This window comes from Sycon ciliatum, chromosome 13, assembly GCF_964019385.1.
Source record: "Sycon ciliatum chromosome 13, ocSycCili1.1, whole genome shotgun sequence".
Taxonomy (NCBI): Eukaryota; Metazoa; Porifera; class Calcarea; order Leucosolenida; family Sycettidae; genus Sycon; species Sycon ciliatum.
The window spans coordinates 1,785,387-1,811,521 of NC_088655.1; the positions used below are offsets into that span (position 1 = coordinate 1,785,387).

The 26,135-nt window shown below is 48.8% G+C and overlaps 1 long non-coding RNA gene across 2 annotated transcripts; it reads left to right on the forward strand.

Annotated features, from left to right (window-relative positions):
* The first annotated feature begins 254 nt into the window (after nt 1-254).
* On the forward strand, nt 255-4,726 carry LOC135829383 (uncharacterized). 2 transcript variants are annotated; one of them, XR_010555805.1, is made up of 4 exons: nt 255-489; nt 1,875-1,971; nt 2,777-2,883; nt 3,263-4,726. It is a non-coding gene; the product is annotated as an uncharacterized LOC135829383 (long non-coding RNA). The 2 variants fall into 2 exon arrangements; XR_010555804.1 differs by lacking the exon at nt 255-489 and having other exon boundaries at nt 928-1,971.
* Nucleotides 4,727-26,135: the final 21,409 nt, after the last annotated feature.

A 26,135-nucleotide genomic window follows, 5' to 3' on the forward strand; every position in this document is an offset into this window, starting at 1 on the left:
CCGTTTCGAAATGCGAATGACTGTTGCATTCTTCCAAAAATGACGTCACAGAATTCGTAAAAAAGACAACTTTTGTCGCAAGCGGCTAGCCTGTCGCGCGCGCGCGTGAGACTCATCATGATATGGGCGCGCTGGAGCTGCAGCAAATGCGAAACGCGACACACGAGCGCGACCCAAACTGTGTCACGTATGTGTCGAATCTGACAGTGATGTCTGATGATCGCCTTCGATTATTTATTTTCGTTCTACTCGACAATTCCAAAAATCAGTGCCATTGGCTTTAGCTTTGCCCTTGGACTTGAAATCTCGTGCCTTATTCTTTCCTGGGGACTGGTGTTGGATATTGAACGGGCGGAGTTACCGCCGGGATGATGGATGAAGGAGATGATGGCCTAAACTTGGCTGCGCGCATTCTCATTTTCGCGTGGCCTGCCACTAGTGTTGCGCAGATTCACAAAGGGTGTCACAGGCATAGCTGGAGGAAGAAAGGTGAGAGGATCGGTTGCACAGTACAGATCAACCCAACCATTTGGTTGTTTTAATTTTACTTCGCACAGTCAAACGGGATGACCACCCAATAAAATTTCCGAACGTGACATTTTTTTAATTTATTAATTTTCCTGCATTATACATCAGGTCACGGCTTGTTTGACTTTGTCCGTTAGGCCGTGTTTGCATAGATATTGTGATGGCGTCAAAGACAGTTAAAGATGTTGTTGGTCGTGTGTCGGGGGTATTGTCCCCGCCGAAACTGAATGCAAGTTTAAGTAAGACTAGGTTTAGTGAGTTATGATCAGAAGTGTCCTGTGGGTCTAGCCCTCAGCCACTCTGCAGATCTGTGGCAAGCAGTAAACTACATTTACAGCAAAAAGCGCAAAACAAGACTTGATTTTTTAAGCGGCTCTTTTCACCATGATAATTATTGGACACGTGTTTTGAAAATTTGAAATACTCATGGCAACTGGTGAGTGAATCATTCAAAAATGCAAACGTGCCCGCTGTTGAGTGCAGCCATGTGAATCCACACAGTCACTTTTCCCGTAAATCACTCGCCGTAAAACGTGCAAGTGGCTGTCGTGTGAATCGCCTATCACCGACTGTCCACAGTTGTCGAAGTATTTTCCAGCACTCACTGTACTTTATTAGAGAGGTTCCGCATAACGTAATTACGTTAGTTAAAAAATGTAGTCGATCTATGGAAAGTCTTACGTAAACTGCATGCGCATCTGGGTTCCGCCATACGGAGTTTTCAAATCATGGCAGACTCAGCGGAGGACGTTCAGGTTGGTTGGAACTCTTGAGTTTCATGTCGTTAGGCAATCATCAAACAACTGATACTCGGGTCTACCCAACAGTGAGTCAGTATGCTTATAAATGCATAGGGCCACAAGCATAAACAAATTTAGCGCTAAATCTGGTGTAAGGTATGGGGAGAACAGCTGGCGCGGGCCACGGCGCGACATTAGAAGTGCCAGGAGGGTGGCGGGCAACAGGCAGGTGTGAGCATGAAAGCGCGGAAAGAGGCGATGGGGAGGCAGTGTACAGCAGATGGGTGGAGGTGCCAGGAGGATGGCGGGCAATGGGCCAGTGAGATCGCTAGGGGGTCTTTGGATGATGGGCAGGCGTGGGCGTACTATTGACATCATGGATGTGTCCTCACAACAAGGCTCCACCATGAGCATGGCAAACTTTACAAAGTAAGCCTTTCAGTGCAAGTCTTGGTGGCATGGTGTCTTTTGGGTGTTTTCTTAGGTTCCAAGACACGTGGAGCTACATTGTGTGTGTGTTTGTGTGTGTGTGTGTGTGTACGCGTGCGTGTGTGCGTGTGTGTGTGTGTTTGGCACACGCCATGTACTCTCTTGTGCCGGACTGAGGTACTACACGAATGCGAAACGTGACAAACTCTACAACGTCATTAGCCTGGAGTTCACCAAGACTAAGTTGGAGCCTCAAGTGGAGTCACCCAGTCTGGTACGTCATCAATCCTACATACACTTGAGAGGATGAAAAACGTTTCTGCTGTAACTCTGAGTTTCACGGTTTTAACCGATCATCAGACAGCAACTTGGACTACAATTTTCAGAAGATATGATTGCTATAGGCTCCAATCAATCAATCCTATGCATGGAACGTTACATGTAGTACACTCTTATCTGTTGTATCCGGGCGGTCCGGGACCGGGGGCTGTGCCCTTCATTTGGAAATGTTCGTAATCACGTACATCTTGATGTGGAAGGCACGTAGATCTGGCATATTACGTCACTCCTGGTATTTCCACAAATTGGTAGAAAAGTAGTAATATATCCACTAAAACTCACTCACAGGGTTCCCCGTAGACCAAGATGCCCGTAACTTGGAGGTCCGGATAGGAGTCGTGAGAAATGAGTGCACTGTAGTTGAGCACTCCACTGCACTACTGTCTCCCCTGTATGCCGTGTTGGGGGGTTTGGTGGGCGTTTGAGGCTCATGTCATACATGATCATGCTTAGAGGCTCGTTTTGAGAAAGTATGGATTTTTAACTCCTGATTGGTTTGTGCAATGTGTTTATATTGGTTTATCAATGCCCCATCACAAGCTGTATAGTATGTATTCGCAATCGTGTACGACTTGCTCATTTGTCTCTTCTTCTTCTTACTACTGCTTGCTTGCTGCGGCTGCTGTTGCTGCTGTTGTTGTTGTTGTTGTTGTTGTTGTTGTTGTTGTTGTTGTTGTTGTTGTTGTTGTTGTTGTTGTTGTTGTTGTTGTTGTTGTTGTTGTTGTTGTTGTTGTACGCAGGTACGTCATTTGGATTGGGTGGACTTGGTGTGGCCGGAAACATTGCGCGCTTTGCAGCAGGAGGCCACCAACCGACTGGTCGACATGAAATATCCCAAAGTGCAAAAGTATGTATTTTGTTTGTTCCTGTTGATGGTGCTGCTGCTGCTGCTGCTGCCGCCGGTGTTGCTGTTACTGGCCGACTGCTGGTGCTGTTGATAGTACTACAGGTGTAGCTGCCCTATTGCTGGTGCTTGTGGTGCTGCTGCTGTTGTTGGCTTACTGATTGTGCTGCTGTTGCTGTTGCTGGCTGCCCTACTGCTGGTGGTTGTGCTGGCGCTGCTGTTGCTGGTCTACTGTTGTTGTTGGCTTACTGATTGTGTGGCTGTTGCTGTTGCTGGTCTACTGCTGTTACTTGTGCTGTTGCTGTTGCTGGCTTACTGATGGAGCTGCTGTTGTTGTTGCTGGTCTACTGCTGTTGCTTGTGGTGATGCCGTGCTGTCACAGGTACTGCCTGATGAGCGTCGGAGGCTGCTACACAGATTTCCGTATCGACTTTGGTGGCACATCCGTCTGGTATCACATTCTCAAGGGTGGAAAGGTCAGCATTCGCTGTCTTTTTGTCTGCACGCCTGTCTGTTTTTGTGTCACACACATGCACACAGTATATAGATGGACGATGGGTGTAGATACAGACATACATCTGTCTGTATGTCTGTCTGTCTGTCTGTCTGTCTGTCTGTCTGTCTGTCTGTTTATCTTTTTGTCTGTCTGTCTGTCTGTATGTCTGTCTGTCTGTCTGTCTGTCTGTCTGTTTATCTGTCTGTCTGTCTGTTTATCTGTCTGTCTGTCTGTCTGTTTATCTGTCTGTCTGTCTGTTTCTCTACCCATCATCCATCCGCACTTGTATGTATATGTCGTCAGTTTAATCCGACGAACTGTTGCTCTCCTCGCCACTCCACACAACAACAAAAGACTCGTGCACACTGGGAGAGAGCGTTTTCTCTAACTTGCTTTCAGTAAGGTGACTGGAGAACTCATGGTTATCAGACAACTAACACTGACAACGAACGACGGACGACTGACACTGAGACAAGACTAGACAACAGAATATATTAGATTGAAGGCGTACAACGGGGACAAGACGAGCAAGTGTGTACCAACGGGGACAGAAGACGGTGCAGCCGCATGTACGCAGGAGTCAAAAACAGCGCAGCAGCATGTACCACGACTCAGCAGCATGTACAACAAAGAGACACAAGCGCAGCCACATGTACGACAAAGAGCTACACGTGCAACCGCATGTACAACGAAGAGACACAAGCGCAGCCACATGTACAACACTATCCCCCATCAAAAAAAAACATCCACTCCTGTGGATGGAAGCAATCAAAACAAAATAAGAAGAAAGACAGAAGAAAAAGAAATCAAATGTGAACAACATGCACAGGAGAATAGAAACAAAACATGCAGGGCCAAAACAGTAACTTGTATTCGATTTCGAATTTTTTCAAATTGTTTTGCGTTGGGTGACTCTGGTCCCGGCAGGGAGTCCGCGGAACCTTGTTCTCTTGTGCTCGAGTGTGTAGAATAGTCTTGCTGCTCGTTGTACGTTCGCCCCGTTATGTTAGTTGTTCCTGGGTCGCTCTGACTACCCTGTACTGTACTGTGGTGTGTATGAAAATTTCAAACTTCTGTTCGTGTGCTACGCGTTCGAATCTGGAACTTGTTTTTGCTTGCTCGTCGTGCATTCAGCATGGGTAGCTTTGATCTCATCTTGTGTTGTGCACTTGTGCTTGTCACGGAGTTGCCGTCGGACTGCTCCGATATTGTGACTGTGTCGCGTGATTTGTTTGGATGTCCACCTGAACGTTCTCGAGGTGCTGCCTCGTTTGTAGTCGATCCATATTGTTTTGTTTCGTGTTTCTACCGTTTCACTAGTACTAGTAGTAGTAGTAGTTTCTCCATGTTCCGTGCAGAGCGTTGTCAGGCTCGGTCATGCACTGTGCACCCAGTCGGAAAGCTGGTGGCTTCCGCTTTGGTGGGAGGTGTGAACTTCATGTAGGATTCTCGTTTCGGATCCAGGTTGAATTTTTTTGTGAGCGTATGGTTTTGTAATAATTGTGTTTCGGCATGTGGGTCTCTCGAGTTCGTTTGGGTGGGCGTTTGATCATGGTGAGCCACGGTCTGCAGGGATCCTGTGTTTTGTTGTATCGGTTTGCCTTGCGGGTGTTATGGTTTCCGCGTGTTGCTGGTTGGCCCTTGCGCGCCCCAGTCGGTCCCTGACAGTTTTTTTTCTTCGGTTTTTTGGTTTTGCGAAGCGGATGTAGTTCCGTGTTTTTCAGGTTCGATCCCTGTGGGTTTTCAGGTTCAATCCCTGTGGTTTTTTCAGGTTCAATCCCTGTGGGTTTTTCAGGGTCAATCCCTGTGGTTTTTTCAGGTTCGATCCCTGTGGGTTTTTTCAGGTTAGAGACCTGTGGGTTTTTTCAGGGTAGCGCCCTGTGGTTTTTCTTCATTATCTTTTGCGTATTGGTAACCGATTTGTTTGTGTGTCCTCAATGGTGTCCTCACTGATTAATTGCTCCTGTTTCAGTCGACGTGTTCTTCCTGGCTTTTCTTCCCTTCATTCGTGTGCTTTTCTGATTTTCGGCGATGGCTGAGATGTTTGCATCAGTCCGTGTTTCTTTCTGTGTGTGTCTTTCTGTCTCTGTGAGCTTTCGTAGCCCCATCGGCTGCGTGATGGTTTTCCGGACAACTCCTGTGCTTCCAGATGCCTGGTCACCCGGTTCAGCTGCCGCGGTCTTCGCAGTGCCATCGGTTTGCCTTGGCTTCGTACCAGGGCAACGTGGTTACTTCCTGGCGGCCCACGCCTGAAAGTATGGCGGTTCCCTCTATGGGTGGGCCCGGTCTGTTTTCTTTTCACACATTTGTGCCTTGGCTTTTCCCCGTTGTCCGGAGTTACGTCTCTTACTGTTTTGGCCCTGCATGTTTTGTTTCTATTCTCCTGTCTTTCTTCTTATTTTGTTTTGATTGCTTCCATCCACAGGAGTGGATGTCTTTTTTTGATGGGGGATAGTGTTGTACATCTGTCCCTCCAGGAACTTGCGATTCCGCGGCCGCGTTGTTTTCCGCGATTTGAACAAAAGTCCGTGATATCCGCGATATTTGAAAAATCATCCGCGTTATTGTAGAAAACTGTCCTTGATACTTGAAAAGCACCGCGATATTTTGAAAAGCCACCGCGATATTGGGGTCTTTCTTCGATGTTCTTTAGTTCTTCAAGCTCGTCAGTAGTTTACTTGTGAGATCGACACCAGAATATCGAAGTTTCTGGGCAAATCAGCGGCTGACAAGTCACGAAATAGGGCTCGCGTCGAGTGTTGTCCGAGGATGGAGGAAAGCTGTCTTGCAGTTGAACACAGTCAGCGCAGCACACGTACGTTCTGCTTTGTCATGCATGATTTATGCTGTACGACTCGTACATCGTACACCACTACAGTACAAGTACCAAAATCGGCCGCAATTTCCGCAATTTTACCACATTAATCCCGCAATATTTGACAAAATCCGCAATATTCCCCGCAATTTGTGGCATTTTACCTCGCAACTTTTTCCGCGATATTTCCGAAATGTCTCCGCAAGTTTCTGGAGGGACAGGTACATGTGGCTGCGCTTGTGTCTCTTCGTTGTACATGCGGTTGCACATGTAGCTCTTTGTCGTACATGTGGCTGCGCTTGTGTCTCTTTTGTCGTACATGTGGCTGCGCTTGTGTCTCTTTTGTCGTACACGTGGCTGCGTATGTGTCTCTGCTGTGTTGCCACACCTGCCGACATGTCGGTAGACTGCCGATTTTGGAGGCTTGTCAGGACCTGCCGACAATTGACCTTCTCCTGCCGACAATAGCCCTGAAAAGTCCAATTTTGACCTTCTTGGTCTAGAAAACATGGTTCAGATTTTTTTGTTTTTTCTGATCATCACGAGTATTTTCCATAGACAGCTCTCTCCTCAGGTGCTAAGCGATATCATCGTCTGGCTCGAGAAAACCTGGAGTCATCAAGCAAAGTAGCTTTTATCCAACTGAACAAGACCGGGACACTCAGCCTTCGAACAATTTGAAGTTCGATCGGACGCTCTGACTTTTGTCAGTACGACCGTACTCGACTCATACGCACTGCACTTGCACTCGTGCCGGTGCACCGGCATGCGGCAGTGCATGCATGCACACGTAGATCTACTCGTAGATCTACGTAGTCGACTAGTCGTAGTGACTGTGTGCAGTCACTGCAGTGCCCCGCATATCGCGCATGCACTCGGCCCAGTGCATGCAGTGCATGCACGCGGCCCTGTGCATGCAGCGCCAGTGCCAGTGCAGCCAGCGGCATGCGGCAGTCAGTGTGCAGTGATCCGTAGATCTACCCGTCGCGCTTTGGATCGCATCCGGATGCTAACTGGGCCAGTCCGATCGAGCGTGGGCCATGCAGTAAGTCTACTTTTTTTTGTAGAACTCTCTGTACTGTAGCAGTGTCTGTACACACTGTAGGTCACACGATACGTGGATAGTCGATACCCGATACTCCGATAGTGCTAAGTGTGTCTTTCTTCTTTCATGCACTGGCGCCATGGCACAAGTCATAGATCTACATGACATACATTGTATGCTGTGTTTGCATGCATGCACCAGGCTGTATACAACGAGTCATGTACAATCAGACTGATGAGTGATGTACTGCATGCACTGCTACGCGATCCGGTGCATGCACAAATAATTCAATACAAGTACAGTAGTCAATAGTGTAAACTGAGACTTTCGCTGACTGTTCATGCGGTACTGTATTCTGTAGATCTAAATAGACTGAAATACTAGTAGTCACTACGTGGCAGTGCGCATTTAGCCTCTTGTCCTAGCAATAGATCCTGTCAGTGCTTTAGTCTAGACCATCTTATTCTACATGATGCAGACAATCATTACCGGTATTCATAATTCTGCTCGGACAAGCCCGTGCCGGTAACACCATTGGCATTCGCAAAGTCGAATACAGTACCTCGAGCCCTTCAGTCACGCAGTGGTGTCCCGCCCTGGCCATACATGATTCAGTCGTAGATCTGTCTCGCTTGCTTGCAACGCAGCTAGCCAAGAGGAGCAAGAGACGTCGCCCCTCCACGGCTCCAGACGTACGACCTGCGAGGCGAAATGGGTGCCCCGCCCTGTCACAGTACCGGTAATACAGTCATGTTCGGTACGATTCAGTCACAGGAGTCGACTCGTATGACTTGCGGGCTTGGAACACAGCTAGCCAATCGTCTTCGGACATACGATATCACCCGCGATGTGAAAAGAGCATCACACACGTACACTGCCACTGGATATGTCGCCCATTGTCGGTATGATGCAGCCCACCAGGCGCAGGTGTACTGCACCATACTGGCGATGAATAGATCAAGGCAGGAGTAGGACTTTTGTGGTGAAAACAGCAACCAAAAAAACATGCCAATGATGCAGCGCGCTGGTGCTCTGCAGCGTATAAAGGCGGAGTTGTGTCCTTGTGAAAAGTACCAGATGCCGGAGCAACGAGACTTCTTCTTCCTCTTTTTGTTTTGAGTCGGAGGTGATGTAGTTGACTTGTGTAGCGTAGCGTGCTGAGAAAGAAATACCGATAGTTTGCTTTATCAGTGTGATGTCTAAGTCTGACTCTGACGGGGAAGACTCCCCGCCACGTCCCCTAGCGAAAAGGAAGAGAGTAAAATGGTCCCAGGCTTACATGAAGGAATGGGAGGCCGAACCGGAGTTGTCTGGCTGGTTGACAAAATCCAAGCGGACTGAAGGAAAGGCCTTTTGCATAGTCTGCTGCTGCGACCTTAGTTATCACAACGGCGGAGTCGCTGACTTGAAGAAGCATGCGGGGCGGGATGTCCACAAGGCCAATGTCCGAAGTCGGGAACTGCATGGAGATTTGCGCAAGGTGAAAGCTGGCCCGAAGCAGCGAGATGCCATGTCAGTGGCATGCAGCAACGCTGTTTTGCAGCTGGGTTTTTTCCTCGCTGAGAATCATCTGGCAATTGCAACTGCAGACCGCTTGACACCGCTGATAGCCGCTATGTGCCCGGATTCGAAGATCGCTGCAGGGATGAAAGCTGCGAGGACCAAGATGACGGCCGTGGTGCACACAATTGCGGAGGATATGCACTCCAACCTCCTCCAGATACTACGAAGATCGTACTTCTCGATCATGCCCGACGAGTCCGCGGATGTTTCTGTACAAGAGCAAGTGGCTGTTGCGGTCAGAGTGTTCAACAGCGATGAGGGCTGTGTCCGAACCTACAGCCTAGGCCTGCGTCCCGTGGACCAAGCCAATGCAGAGAGTATTTTCGGTGTCATCTCGTCCATGTTGGAAGACGGTGGACTGAGCTGGGACAATGTCATTGGGTACTGCTCGGACGGTGCCAATGTCATGCGAGGGTCACGCAATTCTGTTATGACCCGGATCCTTGCCAGGCAGCCCCATGCGTACACCCTCCATTGTGTATGCCATGTTGCACAGCTGTGTGCACAAGCTGCGTGCGATGCCCTGCTACCGGATAATTTCCAGGACTGGCTTCAGCGTGTGGCGTACTTCTTTGACCGGTCTCCAAAAAGAACTGCCGCCCTGAGGAAGGTGCAACAAGAGTATGATGTCAAGCAGCACAAGCTAGTCAAGCCTGCGCCGACGAGATGGCTGAGCCTGCATGCATCTGTAATGCGGATGCTGGAGCAGTGGGAGGCCTTGCTCCACTACTTTCAGTCGTGCCCGGATGTCTGCCAACTGCAAAACGTAATGGACTGGGTGTCATTGATGGAGCGACCAGAAACGAAAGCGTATTTGCTGTTTCTGGGAGAGGTTCTCCCATTGTTTGTCACATTCAACCTCAGTTTCCAAAGTGAAGACGTGAAAGTTCACTTACTTTCAAAGTCCCAGGCCCAGCTGCACAGAATGCTCCTCTTTAATTGCGTGAAGGCTTCCGCAGTACGTGGCGCAGATGGCAACGTTGATACGGAGATTCAGCTTGACATTTATGATGATGAGTTGGAGCTGTCAAGGCGAGACATGATTATTTCGGCAGACGCTATGGCATTGCTCGCCACATTGCCGGACGAACGCCGAAAGCGGTTTGCAACCAGAGTTCGCAGTTTCTACCAGACGGCTGTGGTGCAGGTCAGGAGAAGGCTGCCGCTAACGTGCCCAGTGCTGCGTGGGCTAGAGTTCCTTTGTCCTGTAGCTGGAAAGGACTGTGCTGCTCAAAGTGTTGCGGATGTGGCGCGTGCGTTTCCGCATGCTGTGAGTACCGGCAGCCTGGATGCGTTGGTCCGAGAGTGGCAGTGCTACCAGTGTACCACGCACAAGAACCTTCCCACGGAAGTTGACCGCTACTGGCATGCAATTGGGAGGCTAACCGGTATCAACGGCGATGCAATGTTCCCAACGTTGTCGTCATTGGCTCGTGCTGTTCTTGCTCTGCCACATTCGAATGCCGACATTGAGCGCCAGTTCTCAGCAGTGACTGCGGATAAGACGAAGACAAGGAATCGAATGCAGGAAGACCTTTTGCAGTCGCTGATGACCATCACACAGAATAAGTCCTCCCAGGGGTTCAGCCCGACGGAGAAAATGCGTGAGCGCCTGCCTCACCATGTTGCTGTCGCTGCAGGCCGTGCCGTAGGAAACCAGCAGCCCGTGGACCCAGAGACCATTGCTATACCTGCAGCACACGCAGTGCCCGAGCCGGAATTGTCGAGCAGTGATTCTGCGTCTCAGGCCCATCCACCCAGCACTGTACCTGCTAATGTGTCGCTGCCAGTCAATGCCGCACCTGCTCAGGTGTCCGTGCCAGCCAATGCTACGCCATCTATGCATATGCCTGCTGTTACTATCTCTAGGCGGATTTGGCGTGTTGGGCAGCTCTGTGAGTACTATTTGCCGATGGAATGCTCACAGAGTTGTATAGATGGCAGAAGTGGTAGCAGTGCTTGTGCAGTGATTGCTACGTATGTTGTGTCAAGAGCATTACGTGGCCAGCTTGAGTTGCCTGCCCCAGGTGCACCACCCTCGCCTGCATGCACCAGCACCTTTATCGGCTGCATCCGTGATGGAAACCGCACATACGACGCAGCTGGATTGAGCAGTGCCTTCCTATCTGTGTATGATGCGAAGGACCTCATGCCAGTCTCCCACGGTGTGTGCGTGATGAAAGATGGTGATCTAGGTATCCGCAACAATGCAGCCTGTAGAAGTGTGATGGAGAAAGCTGGCAACATGGCCATGAAGTGTGACCGCATCGTTGCTGGAGTGCTCGTGCACAACCCGTTGTGTATCGCCATTGTCTTCACACCACATGGCTTTGCTATTGTGTTCGACAGCCACCGTCACCGTGAGAAGGGACCAATGGTTGCTGTCCTGCGGCACAAGGCATCGTGGTCTGCCATGGGTGAGTTCATCCCGGGGCTGTTCCCTGGTAGCAAGCTGACTGACGGTCACTTTTGTATTCTGCAGGCATGTTGACTCATTTTGCTCTTCATGTAGTTGCATCTGAGTGCCAATTATCATTCTATTGTTGTTATTCGTTTGTTTAGTTTGTTTTGATTTCTTGGTTTATCGGGTTGGTTTTACTCTTTCAATTTTCATTTTATTTTTGGTGCTCTATTAAGCGCTATGTGGCTTATAATTTCCTTATTCTTCATTTTGTATTTTAGCGCTTTCTGGAGTTATCATTTTCGTTTTCTTCATTTTGCACCACATTATTATTTCTTGCAGATGTTTTAGTGCTAAGAAGAGGTTGGTGCGACTTCGGCAAGTCGGTAGGAAAAGCGTGAGCTCCCATGTAGGGAGCAACACACCCCTGTTTTAGTGCTACATGTAATTATTATAATATTGTCTTTTGGTTCAGTTTGTATTCTGCCAATTGTGTGCGTACATCAGTAACCCAGTGGATTTTCTGGTATGCCTGGTATAAGTTGCTTTCCACTCTACTTGAATAGTGAAATATGATGGTATATCCCTGATAAAATATCTTTTGTTAATAGCTATGCACAGCGTGTGTAATGCAAATGGGTGGTGAGGTGGCAGAGGACATTGATTGTTATGTAGTGGCATGTGTGTGTAGATAGTGGCGGTAGCGGGATCGGGGGTCCGGGGGCGAAGCCCCCGGACGATGCATTTTAGTTTTGAATCCTACTGATATTTGGCTAAAATGGTGTGGCAACACTGGTCTCTGTGTCGTACATGCTGCTGACCCGTGGTACACGCCGCTGCGATGTCTTGGAATGCTTAGTACATGCCGCTGCACCGTCTTCTGTCCCCTCCGTATGCATTATTTATCATCTCGTCCCCGTTGCATACACATTTGCTCGTCTTGTCCCCGTTGTACGCCTTCACTATAATATATTCTGTTGTCTCGTCTTGTCTCAGTGTCAGTCGTCCGTCGTTCGTTGTCAGTGTTAGTTGTCTGATAACCATGAGTTCTCCATCGCCTACTGAAGCGAAGTAGAAGAAAAAGCTCTCTAACAATTTGTGCTAGTCCTTTGTTGTGTGGCGTGGCGAGGAGCGTGGAGGCAGTTCGTTCACGGTTCTCAAACCCGTGACGACATATATTTACCTCTCCTTCTGACTGACAAGCTCCTTATAATCACGAATGTGTCTTGTAGCAGAACCTGAGAAGGAAGTGGAATGAGAAGAAGAAAGCTGGCATTGGCTTAAGTGTACAGCATTTCACTGATTAGAAGTCGCACTTGATCAGGGGCGTAGGAAGCAGTTTAATATTGGTGCGGCAAAATAGACCCTTTGCACAATAACGGTCACGTGATCCGAGACGGGGCATCCTCTTCGATTTTTGTGCAGAGTATCAGTTGTTGAGCATGGTGAAACACTGTATTTTTCCATTTTGGAGATAAAGGAGAGAGTGTCGAGTGGTTTGCGATCGATGGCTGTGGAACCCGTGGACGAGCTGTCAAATAAAGAATGGTCTGTGAAGGAACTGAACAGTTTTCTGCTGAATGAGGGTGCGTATCTGTCTGGAAAAAGAAGGAGTTATAGGAGCGGTAAGTTTTCCGCATTCAGTGGATATTTCGGATTACTGTAGATTGAAATTTATTTTTATTTTCTCTACCTTCTCTCCTCTGTCGATGTAGAGAACGCTTCTCTATGCAGAACCCTGATGCTCCTAGAACTAAGAGGGGCACCAGTCTTCCTCGAGTGTACCTTCATCATGATTGTACGTAAGCTGTTTTTCGGCTTTCTTCACCCCAGTCCTCACATCGTCCAACTGCTCCACGAGACTCTGTACACGAGCTCTACTTGCTGCCAGCTCCTGATGCAGATGCTGCACTTCCATTGCAGGACCAAACTGCACTAAGCCAGGTTCCTTTCCAACACAAAGTTCCGTTGCCTCTCAGCAAAATACTGGTTTGGGAGCATGGGGAGCTCGTGATGCAGACGCTGGACTTCCATGACCGAACTGCACTAGGCTCAGCAAATACTGTTTTGCGAGCATGGGGAGCAGGGCGTCCCGGCCAGACTCCACTCTCTTGCGAAAAGCAAACCTGGTACCGTAGGACAGCTGTTTGGGTTCCTGGACTCATCCTGCCCTTGTAGAGCTGGGCAAAACGATTTCGGGATCGAAATGATCGCTGCAACTCAAATATTCAGAGTGACCCTAAAACTACGTCCTTCCTCACGGGGCATAGCCTGGATCCGCTCGCTCCAGGCCGCTGTGGCTCCACACGAGGAAAGGAGTGAAAAGACTTGTTTGCTTCGTCCTCCTGTTCTGACAGTGAGGAACGCAGCAATGATCCTGAGAAGGCATCCTGAAGTCGTAAAAAGGAAGACGTCTAACAAAAACAAAACAGCTCAAATCAAAAGTCGCGCACAGCCGAGGTGAGGTTGGTCGCGTGTGTGCAGCAGGATCCCACCAAGAGTACCTGTACTCATGATCCCACGCGACTGCGGAGTTTCCCCCTTGCTCGAACCCAGACAATAATAAGGGGATCGGTCTATTCCGTCACTGAGTTCGACTTTCCTCGGCCAAAGTTTATAATACCAGAAAAATAATAATATGTAGCGCAAAATAAAGAGAAGGAAAATAATAACCGGTCAAGCGCTAAATACAAACAGAAGAAAAAGAAATCATAAGCCAATACGCGCTAAACTGCGCTTAAATTATAATGAAGGGAGAAAAACTAGAATCCGCGGAAATTATAACATACAAAATGATACAGAGAAAAGGGGAAACAGACAGGTTGTCTACAGATGACACTCGGAGACAGCAAGTGTGGCAGAATATGCATGAGGGTCATACCTGCTCGACTTGTGGCGATGCCCACGAAGGCATGCCACGGCCGCCTTCACGAGAGCAAAGGACAGCTGGGCTCTGATCAAAGCCATTGCCACAGAGAAAGGCTCACCATTCTTCTCAGACTTGATGCCTGCAATGCGGCCAAAGAGAGTGGAGGCTGCCTTCCCTTGGCCACCAGTCGTACTGAACACCACGGGGATGAAGGAAGCGTGCTCAACGTTGAGAATGCGACTCTCATAACTCCTCCGTTTCTCCTCTTCGTGCTTTCTGTAGCTGCCAGCGATCGTTGGTTTCCGATTTGAGGGGGCAAATGGGTTGAAAACCCGGACATCTAGAAAGGTCCTCTCAAACCGTCCACCGTGTAGACCGCTGACAACTACATCCAGCCGAGCTTGTTCTGCCGTGATGGTGGACCGCAGCGGAAAGCGCTCACCGGTCACAGGCTGGAGGTGCGGCTCAACATGAACATCATGTGCGACGTCGCGTAGCAGTGCTGCTGTTAGGTCTCGGACCTCGTTGTGCCGTAACGAGGGATAACCACCGATGGCACATGACATGGCATGGGTGGTCGAGAATGGCTTTCCACACGCGCATGTTGCCGGTAAGCGATCAGGATCCCATCCATACCTGAGGCATATGGCATCGCGGAAGGCGCCCTTGTGCAGGGTGAAGCCATGCCTTCGCAATGGCCGACATGTCAGCCAACTTGAGGCGCCTTTCTCCGAGGCAAGCTGTAGGGTGCGTTGCAGGTCTGGCTCGAGTTGGGCCATCAGGGTGACGACATGGTCCTTCTCCTTCTTTCCAGCGGCTGTCCTAGCTGTTGCCTTCAGTACCCGCATCCGCCCTGAGATGCCTTCCATGGATGACTGCTGTTGGATGATGTTGTCAATGAGTGGATGGGTGATGGACAGAGAGCGCTGATGTTCATCGCTCAGCTGACTGGGGTTAACAATACCGAGACCACCGAGACGACACGGAAGGTCAAGCACAGCGCGGATCACCGAATTCGGTGGGTGACGCCCTGTCAATGCCGGAATGAAATCATTGCGGATCACATCCTCAAGTGGCTGTAGCAGATCTGCTGCTCCAGGTACAGTACGAACCAGAAATGACCATTTGTGCTTGAGGCCTTGGCTAAATGCAGTGTAGGCGGCTTGCGGTTGGCTAAGTGCATAGGTTGCGAGGCGCTTGACTTCTTTGCACCATTGCTCTGCCTTTTGAGCGACGTACTGATTGCAATACTGCTCTGTGCCCAGGACAGCTCCAAGATGTCGGTGACCGTCCGCGGTTACGCGAACTTCAGTGTCGGCGAACACTTCTCGCGCGATGTTGAGGAACTGTGGTTTGACGAGTAACACAGACTTTGCAGCATTCGTATAGTAGCCGTAAGCTGGACCACGCGTTTCCAGGATAGACCACCATTCTCTGAGACGAATTATCTTACTTGCAGCTGTAGAATCATCAGCGTACCACGCTTGTACGGCGTTGGCTGCAGCGGCTTCGCGGATTAATGGCAACGTCCCAAGAGCATACATCACCATGGCGAGGGGATCCCCCTGCGTTGTGCCCTCAGCAGACTGAAGGGTCTCCCCGTCGACAAACAGCTTTGCGGGCTGTCGGTACGTGTTGGTAAGGACTACGGCGAGTGCGGGGCATAGGTGTTGAACATTCAGGAGACACACAGAACGGTTTAAGCGATTGAACGCGTTGCGGGAAGCGTCTGCAAAGAGAATACCCTCTGTGTCGTCCTGCTGGAAGATTTCTCTCATGGCATGGATTGCTGCCTCTATGCCTGACTCTTGGCCCCCACAGAGCTGGAGACAGCCGACCGACTGGATTATGTCAGCCTTGGTGACTTTGAGGATGGCTTTGCTGATAATCCGTCGCACAACCTCACCGACACCAATCGGCCTGACTCCGGGGTCCTTATCAAGGGCGATGAGGCGGCAGGCAAGGAAGGCATCGAGTGAGGATGGGTCAATGTGTTCTGATGCCAGCCGTCTTGCACATTGGGCTAACGCATCGCACAGGGCATCAGATGCCGTCCTGAAACCTGTACACAAGTGGCGCCATGCAGCAGCGTCCATTCCTGAGGGGCCTGCTGCACCTTGTGTGTCAAGCGCAGCCTGACGGATGATTTCCCTGTTGATAGCCGCAAAATATGTTGGATGCGGCGGTGGTGGGGGTGCGTCTGGTATGACCGCATCTTCTTGAACAGGCCCCGCTGGTGGGTGTTTGTCTTCCAGAATTTGACGAACAGTCTTGCCATCAATTTCTGCGCTCAGCTTATGCACTCCTTTGGCGCCATCATCATCAAGAGTTCGAAGGCTGCTGGCAATTTTTCCCTCGTGAACCAGATTGGCGAATCGCCGAGCGTCGTCATGAGGTGTCCGTCTACTCTTCGAGTATCCTGAATGACACTGCCTTTGCTTGAGCTGCCCCTGGATGGTGCGGGCTTCAAGCATAAGGTTGTTTATATCACCACGTTCCCATAGTTGAAGTCTGCGGTTCAGGTGCTGACGATGTTCTCTCTGGTCACGGCAATCCACTGGCTGTTGCAGGAGTAGTTGGGTCGCGACCATTGCGGTCTTGAGTGCAAGGCCTTCTCCTGCCCCGCCCTCACCAAACCTTCGATAGAGACCTGCTAGCAGGTTCACAAACTTGGCGCCCGCGCCTCCCTGTGGCACTTGGTGAAGGTTGGGCAGGAAGTGCACAGCTTCCTCGTATGCCGCAGAAACAATCTGGCCAGTAGAGTCGGCATCGTGGTCGCCCAGGCTCAAAGCTACATCACTTTGGCCATGGGTGGGTAAGACAGGTACTGCAGGAGGGTCAACCTGACTCTGGTCGAGATTGGCAAGCAGTTGAGTAGCTGCACCTGGTGGCTCGCTAAGACCGTGGGTGCTTGGGAGTGACGGTGATGTGTCCGCTGCTGTGGATGTGCATGGTTCCGTGGGTAGGGTGTGAACGTCAAATGGCTGGTCCAGGGTGTCCCAGGCTAATTGCTGGGACTCCGACACATTATCGTTATTACTACTACCGGCGGTACTAGCAGTGCTATGACTCGCTCCGGGTTGCGATACAGTGACTGGCTCAGGTACGGCGGAAGGTACGGTAATGACCCCCGCTGGCGCTGTGTTTGAACTGCACTGTACGGGAGCAGCTAACCGATCTTGCCGATTCCTGCATCTAAAGTTCCTTCCAGGAGTACATTGAATACAAAGACTACTTTTCGTTCGACAACTGCAGTTCGTTTTGCAGACGGAATTGCCACTGCATTGACAACACCGGCCGGTGCCGGAACCTGCGCTACCTCCGCTCGTTGCCATGAAAAAATAGCTCGAAATCAACGCATACCACGTCAAGAAATTCAAAAAACACAGGAGCTAGCAAAACTCTAACCGCTCTCCAGTGTGTACGTCACCAAACCGTTCGACTTTCCTTGGAGGGCGAACGCGTACGCGATTTCGTCTGAGTGGTATACGCGTAGATCTACTGTCTCAGAGTTACCATGGTTACTAGTTGTTTCTGAACGTCTGCATCTGGGAGTCTACTACATGATTGTAGTACTACGGCCTAGGCCGCGACGGCGGGCCGCGAAGCCGGGTGTACGTCGGGGCATAGGTACATGTACTAGGTTACAGTAGGTACTCACGTAGATCTACTACAGTCCATTCATAAAAAGATGGGTCCTGGCTCTGGCGAGCTCCCGTATTTGGCGATTTTTCGTGATTTCATCGTACACAGTGCAGTGCTGCGAACTTTGAAATTTGAAAAAGGGTCCAAAAAGGGTGTAGTGATTTGCGATAAGCCTCCGGTTTTAACGATTTGTTTTACGGAGATTTTCCATGTGTTTTGAAATTAAATTATTTGCATTCTTTTATGATAATATGTTATTTGATATTTCTTTGCATAAATATGTAGCGTAGACTCTACGGTACTCGATTAGTACCACGTGGATCTACGTTAGGTTTGTCCACTTTTGCTAGGGTACTCATGCATACACGTGTCTTCCTTTACCGTACACCATTCGTGTCCTTTGCCGGATATTTGCACTCCTTTTATTGCACGTTGTAATTATGGGTAGGACTAAAGGGACAAGCTTATCTATTTTTGCGGATTTTCTTTCATAAAAAATAAACGTCATAGGCTGCTCTTCGGAGGTGTCCGCGTCCCAGCGGTCCGGGCAAGCGACCGCATCTCAGTGGGACACTTGTCCGTGGCCTTTGTGCTGGAATCTGTGAGAGAGCCTTTCCAGGGACTACACACCTGGGTACCGGGTCTGGACAAATCCCTGGTGTTGCTCCTTTTTTGTTCCTTTCCTTTTTATTTGTTTTTGCTGAGAAAGAAACGTTGCTGCATGAAAAGCTTTCTGTTCACGCCAGCGCCTTTGGCATTTTCTCTAGTAACATTGCTGGCTGATAATGGTCATTGCTCGTGATGCCAATGGTGAAGAGAAGCTGGGTTTCTTGCCATTTGAAACTTCCTGACTCTGAAAATGTAGCTTGAACTAAGAGCTCCAAGTATCAAGTTTAGTTTTTCGTTGTGCCAGACCTATCGTTAGAAGCTGCAGAGATGAGGAGCAAGGGCCTAGCCTAGGGAGGCGTTGGATTAATGCCAATAATGGTGTTTATGGCCCTGAAGACGCCAGCGGTTTTCACTTGTCAGGAGGACAGCCAAGTTGGAGCAGGCAGATGACAGATTACTTGAGTATTTATAGCAGATCGTCTCAGCACCTCATGGTTACTAGTATCTGACAAATGCCTCTTATTGCTAGTCTGCATTAGAGCATAGCAGAATTGATCATGTCACAAGTAGTTACAAGACTTGATGTCCTACGATTATGCTCAGATCATGTTGCAACTTCACGGGAATATTCGTCCTGCCACTGTGCGCTCTCCCAGAATTGCATGCAGAAGTTACATGCCTGTCACAGTGTGCAATGGACAACGCCTTTGCATTGCTTGTGGATGCAAGCGGATGGAGTGTAGACCAGATGAGAGAAAGTGATCCGGATATTCAACTAGCTTGGACTGCCATAATTAATTGGCCAGATGCCTGGACCATCAGAACATTGCTCCGAACCAATCCACAGAAACAATACCCACACAGGAAGCCAAATGATAAACCCATTCAGCAGCTATCGAACCTTTCATCAAAACGTAATGCAGTGCATGCCTACTACTACTCAAATGAGATCAACGGATGCCACATGCAGATACAACGTGGAGGCTCAGTATTTTCAAGAACACAGTGCAGTCTAGACAACTAGAACAACGGGTCTTGCACCTAATGTCCCTGATTTGCTTGCCGTATTTAGGTCCTTGCAATTCTCCGATGGTTCAGTATGAGATATATGAGGGATCCCGGCAGCATGATAGATCCATCGGTACGTGAAATTCTCCTGGACGTTTGTGTGTGGTTATGGTGGTACAGGACATGTGATGTACGCCTCTTTGGTCGCTCACACATGATCCATACCAGCATTGGTTACACTTTATTATCAATTAATATTTGTTATGACTTACGCTGGTCTGCGTACCCACCCACTCTACTCTAAAAAGTAGAGACTCTCGCTTGCCATTAATTTATCCGATAGTTTGACTCTCTAGGAGTTTCCCTACTACATGTATTATATGATAATTTATATTACCAATGCTCTAGACAGCAAGCTGTTTTACAATTATCCTTCTACATGACATTGTATATCTTCTTGACACCATGACTTTCTTTGAAGGTCCTGTAGCTATGAAATGTTATTTGCTGCAGGTCATGTGTGTGTGTGTGTGTGTGTGTGTGTGTGTGTGTGTGTGTGTGTGTGTGTGTGTGTGTGTGTGTGTGTGAGTGTGCATGCGTGAATGTCCCACGCGTGGGACATGTACGTGTTCTGTGCCACACAATTTCACTATCTGTATGACAGCACAGCGGCAGGCACAGCGCGCGCGAGAGAGAGAGAGTTTTAATTATATCTCTGATGTGACTTCTGCAGTACTACATGTACTTGTATGATCGAGCGTACGAGTGTGTGTGTGTGTGTGTGTGTGTGTGTGTGTGTGTGTGTGTGTGTGTGCGTGTGTGGGTGTATGAATGTCCCACGCATAGGTAAATATACAGCCAAGTCTGTGGTGCCACACAATTTCATTATGTGCAGAACAGTGGGCCGGCACAGAGATAGAGACAGACAGACACAGAAAGACAGAGACAGAAACAAAGGGAGGCGCATAAAGAGCAACAGACAGAGACAGAAACAAAGGGAGGCGCATAAAGAGCAACAGACAGAGACACGAACTCAGAGAGAAAGAGACAAAGACGAACAGACAGACGATCAGACCCAGAAAGACAGAAACAAGAAGAGAGGGACAAACATTAAGAAAAACAGGAGAGACAGACAGACACACAGACTCAGGAGAATAACAGACAGAGATAGATAATGTGTGTGTGTGAATATGTGTGTGTGTGTGTGTGTGTGTGTGTGTGCGCGCGTGTGTTTGGGTGTGAATGTCCCACGCATAGGTAAATGTACAGCCACGTATGTGGTGCCACACGATTTCATTATGCGCAGAACAGTGGCCGGTACAGAGATAAGAGACAGACAGACACAGAAAGACAGAGACAGAAACAAAGGGATGCACATAAAGAGCGACAGACAGAGACACGGACTCAGAGAGAAAGAGAAATGTACAGCCACGTGTGTGGTGCCACACAATTTCATTATGCGCAGAACAGCGGCCTGTACAGAGATAGAGACAGACAGACACAGAAAGACAGAGACAGAAACAAAGGGATGCACATAAAGAGCGACAGACAGAGACACGGACTCAGAGAGAAAGAGAAATGTACAGCCACGTGTGTGGTGCCACACGATTTCATTATGCGCAGAACAGCGGCCGGTACAGAGATAGAGACAGACAGACACAGAAAGACAGAGACAGAAACAAAGGGATGCACATAAAGAGCGACAGACAGAGACACAGACTCAGAGAGAAAGAGACAGAGACAAAGACAGACAGACAGACAAAGACGATCAGACCCAGAAAGGCAGAATCAGGAGAAAAACAGACAAAGACAATGTGTGTGTGTGTGTGTGTGTGTGTGCGTGTGTGCGTGTGTGTGTTTGGGTGTGAATGTCCCACGCATAGGTAAATATTCAGCCACGTATGTGGTGCCACACGATTAAATTATGTGCAGAACAGCGGCCGATACAGAGATAGAGACAGGCAGACACAGAAAGACAGAGACAGAAACAGAGGGATGCGCATAAAGAGCGACAAACAGAGACACGGACTCCAAGAGAAGGAGACAAAGACAGACAGACAAAGACGAACAGACAGACGATTAGATCCAGAAAGACAGAGACAGAAAGAGAGGGACAAACGTTAAGGAAAAACAGGAGAGACAGACAGACACACAGACTCAGGAGAAAAACAGACAGAGACAGACAATCAGACATAGAAAGTCAGAGACAGAAACAGAGAGACGCACAGTCATAATGAATGACAAAAGAAGAGACAGACACAAAGACTCAGAGAAAAATAGCAGCAGAGAGAGGCAGATAAAGAAGAAGACACAGAGACAGAGACAGAGAAAAAGACTGAGAGAGGGACAAAGAGAGACAGAAGAATAGCAGCAGAGAGAGCGAAATAGAGCTATAAATACAGGGACAGGCAGACAGACAAACATACATAAAGAGACAAGCAGAGACAGCCAAACAGATAGACCGAGACAAGGAAACAGTTGGAGAGTTACGCAGACAGGCAGATAGAACGACCAAGACTCAGACTTAGAGAAACACATAGACACACACAGAAAGAGAGAGAGAGAGAGAGAGAGAGAGAGAGAGAGAGAGAGAGAGAGAGAGAGAAACATAGAGGCACACAGACAGGCAGACTGACAAAGACAGCCAGAAGGAGAAAAACACACAGACGACAGATAGACAGACGAAAGGCACACAGACAGGCAAACTCACAAAGACAGGTAGAAGGAGAAAGACAGACAGACCGACAGATATATACAGAGAGGGAGAGAGAGAGAGATAGAGAGAGATAAAGAAAGAGAGATAAAGAGAGGGAGAGAGAGATTGATAGAATATAGAGAGACAGACGGACAAAGAAACATGTCGAGACACACAGATACGAGAGATTTCGTTCCTTGTGTTTCTAATACTGAAGTACACAAGAGAGATTGGAAGCTGTGTCACAACTCTTGGGCTTCACATATTACTGCGATCATCAGGCAACTACTATAATATAAGTAGGTAGCAGCAGAAAAACATATAGTGAGGTGAACTCATAAAACAGTGAGCCGAAAAAATACGATTAAAAAAGCCGATTCACAAACCAGGTAAAGACAGGAAGAGAGAGAGAGAGAGAGAGAGAGAGAGAGAGAGAGAGAGAGAGAGAGAGAGAGAGAGAGAGAGAGAGAGAGAGAGAGAGAAAGATATGTGCGCATATACCCTGCACCCATGCACGCGCATACACACTGAAGGGAGTTGATAGGTGGGGAATTAAGTCTGGCTTTGGAAATTTTATTTTTCATTGCAATCAGGTTCGGCCTCATTTTCTCTGTGCTGCGCTGGTGAGTCCACCAAGGACGAAACAGTTCTGTCCGCAGATTGGGTATAGGTAGATAGAGAGATATAGATGAAGATCGAGAGAGAGAGAGAGAGAGAGAGAGAGAGAGAGAGAGAGAGAGAGAGAGACAGAGAGAGAGAGAGAGAGACATAGGCAGCTGTATTGGCGATTATAATCCGATGTATTCTGTGTGGCGTAGACCAGGTGTGCATTGAGAATCATTTCACAAGGCCTCGCAATAATTATATGGAATTGTGCAGTAATGTGGTGCAAGTCTTCATACGTTTCACTCAGGTCATGTCTGATATCGGCATAAGAGAAAATCAGTGGGTGTCCATCCACTTCACTTGCAGACTTGCGTGTTTCTCTTGCGACGGATGCACATGGTACTTAGCTTCTGTGTCAATTGGCTCATTCTGCAGGCGAGTGATCCCTGCCTGAGTTCAATGCCGGAAAAGGTAAGTAGCTCTAGAGTGCAGTATAGAGAACATTATGCCAAATACGCGGTCATTAGGAGAGACTATACCAGCAACTTCCACTCATATACTTGAATATCTAATTGGATCTGTATAGAAGACACTGCTCAGTGGTATTGGAGTTGTTGTTGATCAACAGCGTATCTTTTAGGTCCATTGGTCTTGTTTGAGTGACACTAGCCATGCAACCGGACAATGTTGGTGAACGGCTTAATTACCAAAGAACTTGATTGGTTTGCCATTTAGCTTCCTGTGTGGCGTGATATTGTTTCCGTGGACTGGTTTAGATTCTTGTCCACGTTTCCAGGAGTCTAGCCAATTAATAGCAGCCCAAGCTATTTGAATAGCCGGATTATGTCTTCTTATCTGGCCTGCACTCCATCCGCTTGAATCCGTAAGCAGTGCAAACGCGTTGTCCCTTGCACACTGTGACAGGCATGTGACTTCTGCATGCAATTCTGGAAGAGTGTACAGTGGCAGGACGAATATTCCTGTGAAGTAGCAACATGATCTGAGTATAATCGTAGGACATCAAGTCTTGACACTACTTGTGACATGATCAATTCTGCTAATGCTCTAGTGCAGACTAGCAATAAGAGGCATTTGTCAGATACTAGTAACCATGAGGTACTGAGACGATTCTCTTTGGCAAGCCACCCACTCGGCTATAAATGCTCAAAGTTAATAATCTGTCATCTGCCTGCTCCAACTTGGCTGTCCTCCTGACAAGTGAAAACCGCTGGCGTCGTCCGGGCCATAAACACCATTATTGGCATTAATCCAACGCCTCACTTGCTCCTCATCTCTGCAGGTCGTAACAATAGGTCTGGCACATCGAAAAACTGAAATATTTGGAGCTCTTAGTTCAAGCTACATTTTCAGAGTCAGGAAGTTGGAAATGGCAAGAAACCCAGCTTCCCGTCACCTTCTAAGTTGACATCACGAGCAATGACCATTATCAGCCAGCAATGTTTTACTAGAACAAAGGCGCTGGCGCATGGCGGGAACAGAAAGCTTTCCATCCAGCAACGTTTCTTTCTCAGCAAAAACAAATAAAAAGGAAAGGAACAAAAAAGGAGCCATACCCGATACCCGGGTACCCAGGTGTGTAGTCCCTGGAAAGGCTCTCCCACAGATTCCAGTACAAAGGCCACGGCCAAGTGTCCCACTGAGATTCGGTCGCTTGCCCGGACCGCTGGGACGCGGACACCTCCGAAGAGCAGCCTGTGACGTTTATTTTTTATGAAAGAAAATCCGCAAAAATAGATAAGCTTGTCCCTTTAGCCTTTCGCTGTAATTATTGCATGTTTGTACATACGCTAACTTTGGCGCACTACACATTCTGTATTTTCTCTTCTATAATGGCACAAGGATTCAGAGAATCCTTGAGTAGTCTAGACATTGGGCTATGATCGTTTGGTCGGATCCAGATCCAGATCCAAATCTCAGATCCGTCGGATCCTTCAGAATCAACCGAACACTTTTTTGCGGACCTTGGCTGTTGCCATGTTGACGAAGTAAAAAATGGCGCTGACAGGTCACCCAAAAAAGGCACAAGTCGTACTGATCGCCCGCGTCGTACGAAAAGTCAACAAAAGTCCACTAGACGTACGACAATGAGTATAAAAATGATTTTCACCCACCATATACGCACAAAGGTCACATTTGGATCCGATGGATCCAGTCAACCCTGCTCCCGGGGCAGGGTTGCTCGGATCCAAATCCGAAGGATCTGGATCCGGATTCGACCAATCGATCATTGCAGATCCAGTGGATCCGATGGATCTGGATCTGGATCCGACCAAACGATCACGGCCTTAGTCTTCACCATGCGGTTTGGCCTTTCGGTGTTCTTTTGCAATGAATAATAACAGTGTAGTCTGAGTAGTTTTCCTGTGGATTCCCGGTGGATTTTAGAATTGAGATGTGCTAGACGCATCAATTGGTGACCCCTCGAAACGAACTCGGATGTCCTCCTCGGGCTTAGGAATGGACCAAGCTGTCACCCCTGCTCGTGGTGACCTTAGCAAAGGTCTCTCTTCTCGACTACATTCGCCATATCTGAACAAGACAGTGCAGGACAGTACCGGTAATGGCAGCGATCCTCAGTCAAGCACCGCTACTGATGTAGCTACGAGATCCCAACCTGCCGCTGCAGCACAATCGGATCCTGCTCCTCGTCCTGAGACTGTATCAACCGTTAATTTGAAGATTCCACCCTTCTACATTCAAGACCCAGCTCTGTGGTTTCTTCAGGTAGAGTCTCAATTCATCACACAACGAGTAACTAGTGAGCGCTCCCGTTTCCACCATGTGGTTGGTGCACTGCAACCGGAGATGGCCATGCAGATAAGGGATTTACTGCTGAACCCACCCAGCGACCGCCCTTACACTCACCTGAAGGAAGCATTGGTCCAGCGTACTTCTGCCTCTGCTCAACATCGGATCAACCAGCTCCTATCTGCTGAAGAGCTTGGTGATCAGAAGCCTTCTACCCTATTGCGCAGACTGCAACAGCTAGCTGGTGATACTCCAGTGGATAGCCAATTCCTCAAGGAGTTATTTATGAAGCGTCTGCCTGATCAGTGTAGAGTAGTACTTGCAGCCAGTCGTGAGTCTGATATACAGCAGTTATCTCTGCTAGCTGACCGTGTCATGGAAGTCATGCCACCGCATGTCCGTGCTGTTACTGTGCCAGAACCCGTTGCTGAACCTCTGGCGGAGTTGCGTGCCGAGGTCGCAGCCCTCCGCAGAGAGATGCAAGATTTGAGTACTCGTGGGCGTTCTGCATCTCGATCGCCCACACGAAACTACGGTCGTTCGCGCAGTTCGTCGCAGTCCCGTAAGTCTTCAGGATTGTGCTGGTATCACGACAAGTTTGGCGACAACGCTCGTCGCTGCGTCCCACCCTGTGCCAGAGCAGCTACCTTTGTGCAGCCGTCAAACTCCCAGGCCGGTCGGTGAAGGCGACCACTGCCCCCGGCCCTGCACCGTCTCGTCGCCGATTATTCATC